We start from the raw sequence: 13,383 nt of genomic DNA on the forward strand, positions 1-13,383 counted from the left end.
TTGTTAAACCAACAACGTTTTACAAAATGGTGGTGGTGGAATAAAGAGAAACATCAGCTGACAATAACCCTACCACATGCAACTACACTCAAACTTAAAATAGAAAGGAATTTCTAATTATCAACAAATACTTGTCACTCTGACTCCACATGCTAAAGGTCAGCTCTCTCCATGGCATGACTTGTTCACTCACACTCAATGTAATCTAAACTTAAAGATGTGTGTATGTGTGCCTCTCCATATCTATGCTTAGTTGATGCATTACACAAACATGCCAAGTTTAATCACATGATACAGGACTTGTGGCAAGGCATTGTGTACACATTTCAGGCAACAAAAATAATGATTTGCTGTACGCTATAATGCCATGATACTATACAGTATGCTGTCATGATATTGTCATCATCAGTTTCTAAGAATAATAACTACTGGTTGTAGGGTGGTGATATAAAAATTTAGCAGTTTTACACCCATGAATGCAGTAGGATTACTGAGCAAAAACCTATATACACCCTAGCCCGCCACATGAAAATCCATTTATTAATTAATCAATCCCATTAGTTTATCATTGTAGCTTCTTAGAATAATCATCAGCCCTCACTGTCATCAGGTGCTGCATTATAAATATATTTCAGCGATTGTTGAGAATAGTGAAAAATGTCTACAGAGTCCAAGTCTATGGATTATCCTGGCTAATCTTTTTCAGTGTTCTGATCATTACAAACACAACTCACCTCCACTGTGTTGGCTAGATTTTGTAAATTTGGGTGGGATTATTTTAAAATCTGCATCTACTTATACTTTTAGCCATTTGGGAGCAGAGCAACGAGCTGTGAACAGAGCACTGACATATCACAATTTGAAAATGATGAGACAAACATGTTGCCAATGTCAAGTAGTTGCTGACACATACATCCAGCAAATATGGAGCAAGAATTAAATTGGAATCGTGCTCCTGCCACCTGGTGAATGCAAAGTCCAATATTCACTTGTCTTCTAGCTCCGTTTGTTCTCCATCAGCTCCTTTGAAACTTATTTGGCTATTTAGCTGCTAAATACTCCATTAAATTCACCAGCTAGTTGGCTGTCTGTCTGTCGTCTGGTGCTGAGCAAAGAGTGTATAATGGTTATATCAGAGTAGATGAGAGCAGTAAGAATGAGCCAAAATAAAAAATTTGCAGGCGAGACATCAAAACAATGAGCTGAAAGACACTAAAGGTCTGCAGAACAGGAGGGAACGGCAAAGTTTGTATCTCCACAGACCGGAGACTTTGAAAGGGCAGGGTAACCACTTTGTGAGACAAATATTTATTTTCCAAAAGGAACTACATCATATATCAAAATGTTAGTGAGACATTAGAGCCAGCAGTAGCCAAAACCTGGGGGTTGGGACCCGGCAAGGGGGTCATGAGATCATTTCTGAGGATCTCCAGATGATTGTAGAAAACACAATAAAATAACAGATTGTGGCAAGAGGCATGGAGTGAGAGCCAGGAAGCTACTCTCAGCAACTTCAGCCCCTTAAAGACATTAAACATAAGGGTCAAGCACTCAAAAATATGTAAAATATAGCTGACTTCAAGACATATAACAGCTACATAAGCAAAAAACTATAAACTAGGGATACATCAATACTACTTCTTTTCAGACTGAGTACAAGTATTAAATTTGGCTACTTGCTGATAGTGAGTACCAACATTAGCACTTAATGATGATATTACAGTTCTTACATTGACTTTAAAAACATGTTTTATTTTCATCACATGTTCCTCAGTTTCTACCTGTAACAAAGTGTTGTTGCCGTTTCCCACTGCTAGTGTGACCAAGGTCACTGTACACATTACATTTTTAAGCTGTGCAGTTTACTGTCACATATGATAATAATTTCATTATCATTTACAGCACTTTAACTATTATTTTAATTTTAGATTTACATGTGGAGTATATAAGTTGTCCCTTGTGTCCCCCTTCGCTGTGAGTTAATTAGCCACTGTTTAGATGGAACAGGTAAGAGTGTAACAGTAGAGTGTTTACCTGCCTTGAACCCAAGAGAGTGAAGCTGTGTGCTCTGCACTGTCATGTTATTTTGGTGATGATTAAAGAATAAAGAAGACTATATGAAAAAAAGAGAAGCTGTAGCCCACTTATCACCCAGGACTGTCAAACCTTAACAAAAAAGAAAAAAAAGTGTAACAGACTTCTGGCAGCTGTGTTTTTTTTTCTTTGTTTTCTGATTAATTAGGTGAGACATTCAACTAGCTTAGACCCTGCTAGACTTATTGTATAGCAGCTGCAGTCCACAATTGTACTCTGTGCAAAAAAAAGCAGGTGCCAAGACCAACCTGATTTTTCAGTGGAGTCAAAACTTGAAAAGTTTCAAAACCACTGTCCTAAATCACCAAAAGAGCTGCAAAAATTGGCTGATCATATTATCATGTTTTCCCTGGGGTGATGAATAAACAGCTCCCATAAACAACTCCTTACAGCTCTGAAATAATCATATCAAATTTCCAAACAGCTGCTATTTGGATACAGTGACCACTTATTGGGAATCTACATGGTTACTTTCTTGCCTGAGAAAAACTTAAGTGGTATACTGCAGTCCTAGAGCAAAAATGACATAATCATTTAGTGTGGTAATGGCTCTTTGAGGCAAATATTCCCCTTTTCCTGCGAGGGAGATGATTAGCTGCAATAAAAAGTGACTGACAACTTGTTCAAGTGGTGTGTTGTTGAAATTTGTTTTTGACTGACAGAGGATTGTAAGCCTCTGACTGACTAAATTAAAAAAAATTATTGACAGTTACCCAGCCCCTTCAAAATCTTCAGCCTGCAGAGGCACTCTACTTGAAGTTGCAATTTCTGGTGACTTCCTGGTGAACCTGAAGACTTTTCCCCCCTAAAATATTAAAAGGCAAGTAATTTGATAAATGGCACTATTGTGGTAAAACGCAACCTCATCTTATGAAGTCAAAATTAGTGTTATAGTAGACCTATCTGCAGTCTTACTGTGTGCTTTTTGGAATGGCTTTAGTCTTGCTGATTCTCCGCAATCATTAATTTTATCCATTAAAGATGGTAAAGATGGACTGACAAAACCCTTGCTGCAGCTGTGGTGGAAGTGGTTGCTCATCCTCATCCTCCTAGAAACTGGCAAATAGCAAGTAATGACAGCCATTATTACGGGAAGGCAACAAGACTACTAGTACACAAACTACAGTAATACTGAGTGTATATAAAAAAACAAAACAGAAGTGCAAGACAACATCAGTTAAAGAACACACATGCATTATGGTATAATGCAACTAATGGAGTAAGGAAGGAAAAACTCATTAAGCTGTTTAAGTGATGAAGCATTTTGACAACTCCCCAGATAAACCACACCTACATAGATGAACAACACTACAAGCAATAATTTCACAGGTCCATACAACAGTTTCATTCTGTTGAGTTTTACTTTTCAGCTCTCCACTAAACAACATTCAGCACCTCCTCCATATCTGTAACTTTTGTCGATTCTTGATAAAAATCCACCCTTCCTCAGTTTCCCAGACAATAATCTAAAAATGTCACTACGTTACGTGATAAGACTGAGTAAGCCTCACCCACCTCACTTCCCTTCTTTTTAAATGACACAATGAGCTACACACATGACCACATTACAACAGGAAACTGAAGTGTCTATATGGTGCAGTTAGTGTTTATCACATTGTATCCGTGCAACTGTGTTTCATCTAAACTGAGATCAAAATCACATTAAGATAATAAGATTAGAAGTTTTCCTGTGCATTAATAAGTGTGTGTGTAATTAAGTAAAAGGAGACAGCCACAATAACTCATACATAATGAAGCTGGAGCCTTGGATAACCTTACAATATTCAAGGCTCTTTTGTACTGCACTTATACGAAATAAAAGATAATGACCTCAAACTGCCTCAAATAGGCCTACTATAAATGGAAGGGCATTTGGGAAAGTTCAGGATGTCTGATTGGTTCCTGTGCAAACACTTGAGAACTAGTATAGCTGGCATTACATCTGGATTAAAAAATATAAACAGATAAGTAAGCAGCATATCCTCAGGGACTGTGGGCAGGAAGAGGGTATGGGGCAGAAAGAGAGGAAAGGCGCAGACAATACTTCAAACAAGGTTTCAATCTACTAACAGAATACTGGTGTGTCCATAAGCAACACAGACTTGTTTCTGTATGTGTTTCACTGGTTTGCCTTGATTTGTACTAACTTTCTCATGTTAAATCAGTCATCTCACTATTAAGACAACTTTAAACTGTCCATTATTTCATTGCAAAGTTTAAGTGAGGTACTTTGTGAAATTGTTGGATGTCAAACTAGTTCCTCTCACTGTTGTATCCTTGAGCATTTGTGTGGCGTGGACTGCTCACAAGTCCAAACAGTCATATCCTGTTGTCCAAGCACTGAAGGCTGCCTCATTGACCCAACTTTGTCTTCGCTGCCTAACAGTTAATAGACAGAACAGGACAAAACCACAGCCTCCAAACAAACAAGTTTTTATTGTCACGGGGGATGTTTCTACTGTGGGAATTCAATGGCTCAAAATCTGGAGCCACTTCTTCCCACAGCCCAATTCGACTGACTCAAATGTCTTGTTTTGTCTGATCACCCATCCAAATATTTAGTTTAATATCACAGAACACTAAGAAAACCAGCAATTAGACCTACTCACATAAAAGTAAGGCTATGGACAACCAAAGAAACGCTTGGTCGACTGAAAAAAAAAAGAAAAAGAAAAAAACACTCTTCAACCAATCGATTGGGTGATGGAGAAAATAACTGTACGTTATCTCTAGATTAATTAAATCAGCCACAGTGCATTGAGTGCGCGCTACCTGGTAGCCTAAATGGTGCTGATCAAAGTTAGAGCAATGCCATGAAAATGAATTTCTGCAGATTTACCATTTATTTTTCACATGTTGCCATATTGTTACCTTCAGGGCATGTCTATCAAGTAAATTTACATACAACACCGCAAACACACACACACACACACACACACACACACACACAGTCATTATGCAAATTGAGTGAATAGTATAGGACTGTTTGCCAGTTTCATACAGTGCCCAAATTTTTTGAGAATGCTGCAGGATGGTCTTCTTAAACATACAATACACAATACACTCTGGACTGACTTGAGTGGGGAAAAAAACCCTGAAACAAGCATGAAGCAGACCAGCTGCAGTGCAGGCCTGGGAGAGTCTGGGTTGAACACATCCACCCACTAACAGTGATACACCCTAAATTTAAAACTCAGAGTGACCACATAATCCTCCGGTGTGCCAATTACAAAACCAATACAACAAATATGTGTCACTGACCTGATACTGTTTGAATGCATTTACATTACAGGAAACACTGGTATCGGTTTCATCTTCCCTTCATCATTAATGCCATAAAGAGTTTAAACACACTGGCACTACCCCAGCCTATGCAACCATGGTCGTACCATGCTAGTGAAAAGGCATACCTATTAGGAGTGTTTAATCTGTCTGATTTCCCGATCCAATTCGATTACGATTATTGAGGTCCCGATTCGATTACCAACCGATTTTTGATTATTAACGATTCTCGATTAGCGATTATTGATTTTCCATTTGACAACAGTAACCCAAAATACACCACAAAGTTATTGCACCATTAAAAAAACAGTTGCTGAATTACTTAACTCTTTAATTGAGTAACAACTCAAAGCACTTCCTGTGTAGTGCAAAAAAAAAAAAAAGTGGTGAGATTAGGGTTAAATAATTTTAAAAATGAACTTGTCTTTGATCTTTGTCTGTCTGTAATTATCATCATAGTTATGTAATGTAATAATAATGATAATAATAATGATAATGGTAATAATATTAAAAACTTTTAACTTATACAGTGCTGTACTATGTATATACTATACATATATTAGATCATTATACACTGTACAGTATAATACACAACTATACTCTGTAGTCTGGCTCAATGTCCCGCCTACAGCACAGCACATCTGATTGGTTAGAAGTCATGATCAACCAGCAGACACACTGTGTCACAGACTGGGCGAGACAGAGCTGCACCGGTGAGCAGAGAGGAGCTGTGTAGAAGTTTTGACAGCTGATATCACCAAAGTTTCAATGAACATCACAGTTTTATGATCTGTTTCTTTGGTGATAGCATAGTTACATCAGTGAAAGAAGTTATTGTCTGGATTTCACTTAAGGCGATGTGACTGCTTTTAAATCAGTCGCTCTTCACAGAGATGCACTGCACACAGCAGCATCTGTCCTGTCTGCAACTCTGCATTAAGATTTCTGGTATTATAACTTATACAAAACTAACAGTGACAGTAAAACTATGATGCTCACATGTGGTCCGCAGATCACATGCATACCGAACCATAGAGGGCGATCCGTACGGGACACAGATCAACTGCGATCCATTGCAGCCCTAGTTGGTTGCTCGTTTCTGGTTGATCCTTGTCCATTTTACACACCTGCTCGTACGGCTCACTCACTCTGGCCGCGCACGCACTTGAGAATTGGAACTGGGTGCACTCGCGTGACGTTCAACTTCCGTTGACTGTGGGATAACATTTTTGCAAAATAAAATAATGCAAAAAATAATCGATTTTTGAAAATTTAATAATCGATTCATACTCGTCCATAGCATAACTGCGATTAATTGATAATCGATTTTTTTCACCACCCCTAATACCTAAGGAATAAGCACTAAAACAACATAAAACATTAAACTTGCAGCTTTCCAGTTTGAAGTTGGGTCATGAACAACTGGTATTTATCCATCATTAAGACTGAAACACTACTGAAAGGTGCTTTTTGACAAAGTAATCTGACAGAGTAAAAGCCACACATGCTGTCATCAACAATGAACCTTTTATCCACTCAGCTCTTCTGTCCTCTGAAGCTGGGGGCCAATGTATTGATTTGTGCTGCTCCTTTGACTTGGTATCAATTAGTTTGGAACCAAGTAAATGTTCAGTAAATTGCTTGTCACTAAAAAATAAAACACATCAGGTCTGAATATGTCCTGCCCCAAAAAATAATGGATTAAAAAGTACTTCTTTTGTTATTAAAGTAACACCAGACTGTCCAACCAATCAGAATTTGGTCCCACAAGAGCATAACACCCTATCCATCAACCACAAGGTGTCAGCCCTAGAAAACAGACCACAACAACACTTTTTGGCATTCTTGATTAAAAACTGAAAATTAATCCAATATCAAAATGGTTGCAACTTTCACATTATGTTGATCAAATATGTCATCTTGGACTGTGCCAAGTCTTTGCTGAGACATTTTTTCTTTATGGCATTTTATACACAAAATTATTAGGCTACTTAAAAAAAAATCATTGATTGATAGTAATTGTTAATTCCTTCCCTAAAACACAGCTTTGGTTGTTCAGTTCTGCTGCTGAGTGGGGAAAAAATTGCTTGCAATTTGAATGTTACATGATTTCAAAAAGACAAATGCTACCAGAATGATACAAGGAAATGTTATTAAAGCTAGTAACATCTCCCAAAAACTGTGATCTACAGCTTACAGTGACAAATGGATAACATGGCAAAAAACAAACCCTGCATAGGCTACAATACTCCTAAAAAGTATGTGGAAGTTGGCTTTAGTATCATTTCTTAAAAAGTGCAGAAATGTAATTCAAGAAATGTGTCCCCAAAGAGGTCGAAGAACAGTGGAACAATGAGCCAAACTAGTGGCAATAGTAACATGTTAATTTACATGTTGCCAAGTTCTCTCAGGTGACTATGACTAATTCTGAAAAGCTGCAGTCCTGCACGAGATACTTAGTGTACTACATGGCAAATATTTTGAGGTTAAATGTCTTCATGATGATGTTGCCCATTGTTCTCTTCAAGATTGCTCTGCTGAGTGACTTTGTGTTGTTATATTTGTGGTACACTGTCTCACACTTCAACAGTCTAACCCAGGTACATTTCCTTTCCACTTACGCTAATAGTGTACTCCAAAGTGACTGAAGCAGAGAGGAAGACTGATGAAAAACCTCCTGGCATTCCCAGTGTTGGCACTAACAAAAGGTACTTTTCATATGAAACAGTGGACAGAAATATCACTGACATGCCAGGTTAGATGAACCATACCAGCTGACATCTATCTAAGAATTGATATGGTGCAACTTGTAGTGACATAATTTTTATTGCTTTGAATCTCCTTCAGCACATCTGAATTCCAATGTAATGACTATGGGTTTTAAATACTTTAAAGGTGTTCACATACAAATTGAGTGAATAGTATAGGACTGTTGGCCAGTTTTGTACAGTGTCCAGATTTTATGAGAATGTTGTAGGACAGCCTTCTTAAACATACAATCGGGGATGACCAATTACTCAGTCCAGAGTATTCAACAGTTTGGCCATTAAAAAACTGAGTGGGAAAAAAAAGAAACCCTGAAACAAGCCAGAAGCGCTGCAGTGCAGGCCTGGGAGAGTCTGGGTTGAACACATGCACCCACAAACAGCGATACACCCTAAATTTAAAACTTAGGGTGACCACTTAAACCTCTGGTGTGCCGATTACAGAGCCAACATAACAAATATGTGTCACTGACCTGATACTGTTTGAATGCATTCACTCAGAATTGTTTGAGACTTACAGGCAACACAGGTATCAGTTTATTTTTGCCCACGTCATTAATGCCTATAAAGAGTTTAAACCCACTGGCATTTTTGCCATAGTCAGGAGCTATTACTGTTGGCAAAATGACTGTAACATTATGGACTAGTTGTGTCCATGCAGCAGTATATCCCTGTAAGCTGTTTTTAATGGATCTTGGAAAACAGTGGCAGCCAAGCACTTTAACAGCAACAGCTGCTTCTGACTTTGGAAAATACACACTTCATTTTAGACTCCTTACGGGCATTATTAGTGATAAAAAAAGAAAACAAAACCTGCCCTTTCAGCCCTGGCTCTCTTTTAAGCATTAGATTGAACTTGCTAAGACAAGTCATCAAAGAACTTCCAGTGAATTTTGTATTTCAGTCTCATTGAAGAACTGATGCAGGGATCAGATTACAGTGTCCAAAACAACATCTATAAGAATACTCACTTTTAACTTCTGCTTTAAGGGATGTTAATAATTAATTATTAATCAATTGATCACAGTTAATTGAACAGACAGATAAAAATCTATTCACTGATAATGTATGTTTCATGTACCATCTCTCCAAAGCTCACAGGTTTTTTTCAGTTTGTTTTGGTCTGCCTTGTTAGACAAACAAAAAAGAACAGATGTTTCGAGCAAGAGCCTTATTGTTTTATTATTCTGTTCATTTAAATGGCTTGTGATGAATTAAAATTTCACATATCTACTGTGCTGCTAGAATTGTTTAAATTAAACTTAAGAAGATAAAAAGACATGCATTTTGTAGCTTAATAATTATTATTATTGATTTCCTTTTTGACTACGGATTAAGCAAAATGCAGAAAATTTGCAACCCTTGGGTAATAAAAACTTAAGAAACTTTAGTTGGAAGAGAAATCAGTGTACAGTGTAAGAAGGGGAAGGAGTGTGGATGAAATTAGTCAGTGAATTAGTCAGTCTTCTACTGAAGTTTGGTGAGCCAAAACTGGATGTTAAAAAAATGTATTTTTGCTCTAGATGCCCACTAATTTAAGCTGAAACTAAGTTATTATACTGAGTTTAATCGACAGACAGATAGCGACAGTGTTAGGGGCAACACAGGACATGAAAATTCCTTCAAAGATTAACTAAAAACATGTATATTAGGTCAGTTCTCAAGTCAGTAAACATGACCAAGATGCTGGCTGTTAAATGTGGGCCTAACAAAATATCTGTACCATCATATCTGCAGATGGAGTTAAAATTGAGATGTTCATTATTTTATTGTAGCCTTCCCATCTGCTCAACTGTCGACATTTTTCTGTTGATCCATACTTTAAGTGTACAAACAATGGCTACTTTGTTTGCAGATTTCACGGGTGAGATTACTGAAAGTTGGATGTGATAAGGAGCACAGGCTAACAGCCAGGTAAACTCATTCACACCATAAACTGGTCTGGCCAGAGGTGTCACCTGAGAAAACGTTGGATGCAATGTAAACTAGTATTATCAGGGGCTGTGTGAAAAGTCTCTTCAAATAGGACAGTGCAGATTTCTGTGTCAACATGAATGACGGCAATGTGGTTATAGTACAGAACTGATTGAATGTCCCCATAATTAGCAGTACCCCTGGGTATCTCCAGGTCTCCCGTTTGGGATGTGCTAAAACTGGTGACCTTGAAATGAGAGGAAAACTGGTGAAGAGACTGATCTTTAGTCACTCATATACACTTTAGAAAGCCAGATTTCTTTCATAAGTAACTCCTTTTAAATGCTCACTAAAAATATGTTTTTGGAAACTGTACTGACTATGAAGTCTCTCTGCAGTGTCTAACACCAGAAAGAATCTGCATCCCTGGAAACTGTCTGGAGAGAGAACGTCTGGAATAGTAATGAGGAGGGACAATCATGAGAGTGGGTAGAGAAAATGCCCTGTATGTAAAAGGGTCACATGTTTGATTTAATCAACAGGTAAATGCATGTCCTGTGACGGTCAAACTGTCCTTGAGCAGGAAACTGGAGCTTATGTCTGCTCACTCAGTGCTACTGAGTACGAGAAATACCATCAGTAAATGTCTTTAAGTAAGCACTCTTCAGATAGGGTGGAGAAATTACTGGCTACTTATTTATGCAGAATGTCTGAATGGCAAAATGGCTTTGACCATAGAGACTCCATTAAACCATTTACCGACACAGACTAACCTTTTCTGTATAATACAGCACAGCACCAGTTGCTATTGTTTGTGCTCTGGGATCATGAGATAGAAAAAAAGATACCCAACACCTCTATCTCTGCCATTATACATAGCAACTTGATACTGCAAACAAACTGGATCTGTAAAAAGCACAACCACCATGCTCTTCTCTGAAATCTCTCTCTTGCATTCACCCGCAAATGCATACAAACATGTCATTTAACACTCATCAAACGACATGTACATACTGTTCTGTATTGAGCTACTTCTATCTACTAAGCATGCAGGGCAGGGACGAGATGCAGAGTAAACAGATTAGCCACATCCGAGAGTCAAAGGAAAGTAATGGGAATCATTATCATGACTACAACCTGGCAAGCAGAACAGGAAGCTATAAAAGCACCAGCATATGAATCCAAGATGATATATCCATGATTTATCATCTGTGATGAAAAAATACAGCCAAACTACCAAACAAGCAAATCATTTTGTTCCAAAATTTGGCTTCAGTTAGATCGATCATAATCAATCTAAAACAGGCTTGGCATAAGTAAAAGACAGCTTATGTTAGTGCTTTCTGAAAGCACAGCTTCTCTGTTTCTTAAATTTGTTGTCATTTGTTTCAGTGATCACTGCCTGGTCATATTTGAGCCTGATCTTCATTTACTAGCAAGACAGAAACTTATCCTAGATTGGTTAAGGGCTACTCATCCAAAGTGTGGTTTGGAGTTTTCTCTCTAAACATAGCAGGGCTTACAGAGCTGACACACACACACATCTGTGCACCAACTCTGGAAAATGTTGCTCATGTGATTAAAAACTTTTATCTTGCTCATATGGCGTCAGAGAGAGAAAGAGGAGGATAAACAGAGAAAGAGGATATGAGTAAAGATAGTAAATCCCCAGGTTTGCTCAGGTAAAACTATAGGTTAGTAGATGAAAAGAACAGCAAACAGGCAGACAAAAGAACCAGAATTTATTCCGTCTTATCTCATTCAAATATTGGATTAACCTTTTGTTTGTGTCTCTAAGGTTCTAAGGACACATTACACTTGGTGTGGTCAACTTTGTGTGCCTTTAGACTGACCAGGAGAGGACTATTAACTACCAACTATTATTTTTATCGCTGATTCATCTGATGTTTTCTTTCATTAAGTGATAAAAGGGATAGTTCACCCCAAAATGAAAATTCAGTCATTATCTACTCACCTTCATGCCAATTGACAACAAAACTCTGTTGGACTATCACAAGAAATCAGCCTTGCTGAATCTTCCAAACAATGCAAGTGAATGGTGACATGAGGGTGAGAGATAATAAGTGAATTCATTTTTTTTTGGGTGAACTATCCCTTTAATTCTTTAGTCTAAAAAACAAACACCTTTTCCACAATTGCGGAAATTGCGTGCCACAACTTGTGACGGCCTCAAACTCCCTGTTTTATTCTAACACCTAAAGAAACTTTAGTTACTTATTTTTTTGTTCCTTTATTTTAAAAACACAACATAGATAAAAGCAGCAAGTCCTACCATTTGAGGAGCTGGAACCGGAGAATGTTTGGTATTTTGGCTTGATACATGCCTTTAATGGATCATGAGAATTGCTGATTTACTTACTATCGATCCACTAATCCATTTCCACCACTCCCTCAGCTCTAGACCTTATTATAGGTCAGGATAAAGCTGCAGCGTTACTGCTTTCATTTTGCTATAGCATACCGTGTTTCCCCCATAGGAGTTTTATGTTGCACCTAGTCTTGAGTTTTATAAGTTTCGGTAATCTTCCTAATGAGATGCAACATTAACATGTAAAAACGTATCAAACACATATCCCTGTTCCTTCAACACATATGTTCCTAAACATAGTTTGACAGAGTCAGCTAGCGTTAAACTCACTGGGCAGGTTAGCTTACTTCTGAGAGCGGTTAGATGGTCGCCTGTGATATGAACGTACCGACTAGTTACTCTTTCACGGTCCTGAGAGAAAACTCCTCCGGGGACCGTGTGAACTCACTTGTTTTCAGCCGTCCTCGTCCGCCCAAAGTCACTCCAACAACTGCGAAAAAGTTAATAAATCCATATGTCTTTTTCCGACGGCTAAACGTCGTCTTTTCACCGTGAGCCACTGCTGTCTATACTCCGCCAACGGCTGAAGACTGACTGACTGCTGCTGCTGCTTTAAAGGACCGACTTTTTCTTTCAGTAGTTGAAGCTGTAATGAGACTGCGCTGCTGCCGGAGGTGGGCGGAGACACACGCACACATATAAACACACGCGCGCGCACTCGCACACGCGCATTTATTTATAAAGATGGATGCGTCATTGAAAAATTATATTAAATAAATGTGCTCCAGTCACCTGACGAGCAAATACTAAGCTAAGGTGGCCGCACGTCTTAAAGGTGAGCTTTAGGCCCACTGCCATTGTGAATAACCTCATTAAATGGTTTCATTAAAGGCATAGTTCACCTAAAAATGAAATTTCAGTCATTATCTACTCACCCTTATGCTATAAATAAAATGTTTAATATTGCTTATTTAGTTAATTTATTTAAATTTTCTGCAA

General features: G+C 38.1%; 1 protein-coding gene across 3 annotated transcripts in view; it reads right to left on the minus strand.

Annotated features, from left to right (window-relative positions):
• The window catches only part of b3gnt2b (UDP-GlcNAc:betaGal beta-1,3-N-acetylglucosaminyltransferase 2b), a 29,754-nt gene extending 16,722 nt beyond the window's left edge, over positions 1–13,032 (minus strand). Inside the window, exon 1 of one of the 3 annotated variants that reach the window (XM_084736084.1) lies at positions 12,833–13,032. The gene's annotated coding sequence lies outside the window, so the exon portion shown is untranslated. Of the gene's footprint in view, positions 1–12,772 lie in introns of all 3 variants that reach the window. The other 2 variants (XM_084736082.1, XM_084736083.1) reach the window with 2 other exon arrangements.
• Between the last annotated feature and the right edge of the window lie 351 nt (positions 13,033–13,383).

This window comes from Lutjanus erythropterus, chromosome 14 (assembly GCF_056507025.1).
Source record: "Lutjanus erythropterus isolate fLutEry1 chromosome 14, fLutEry1.hap2, whole genome shotgun sequence".
Lineage (NCBI taxonomy): Eukaryota > Metazoa > Chordata > Actinopteri > Lutjaniformes > Lutjanidae > Lutjanus > Lutjanus erythropterus.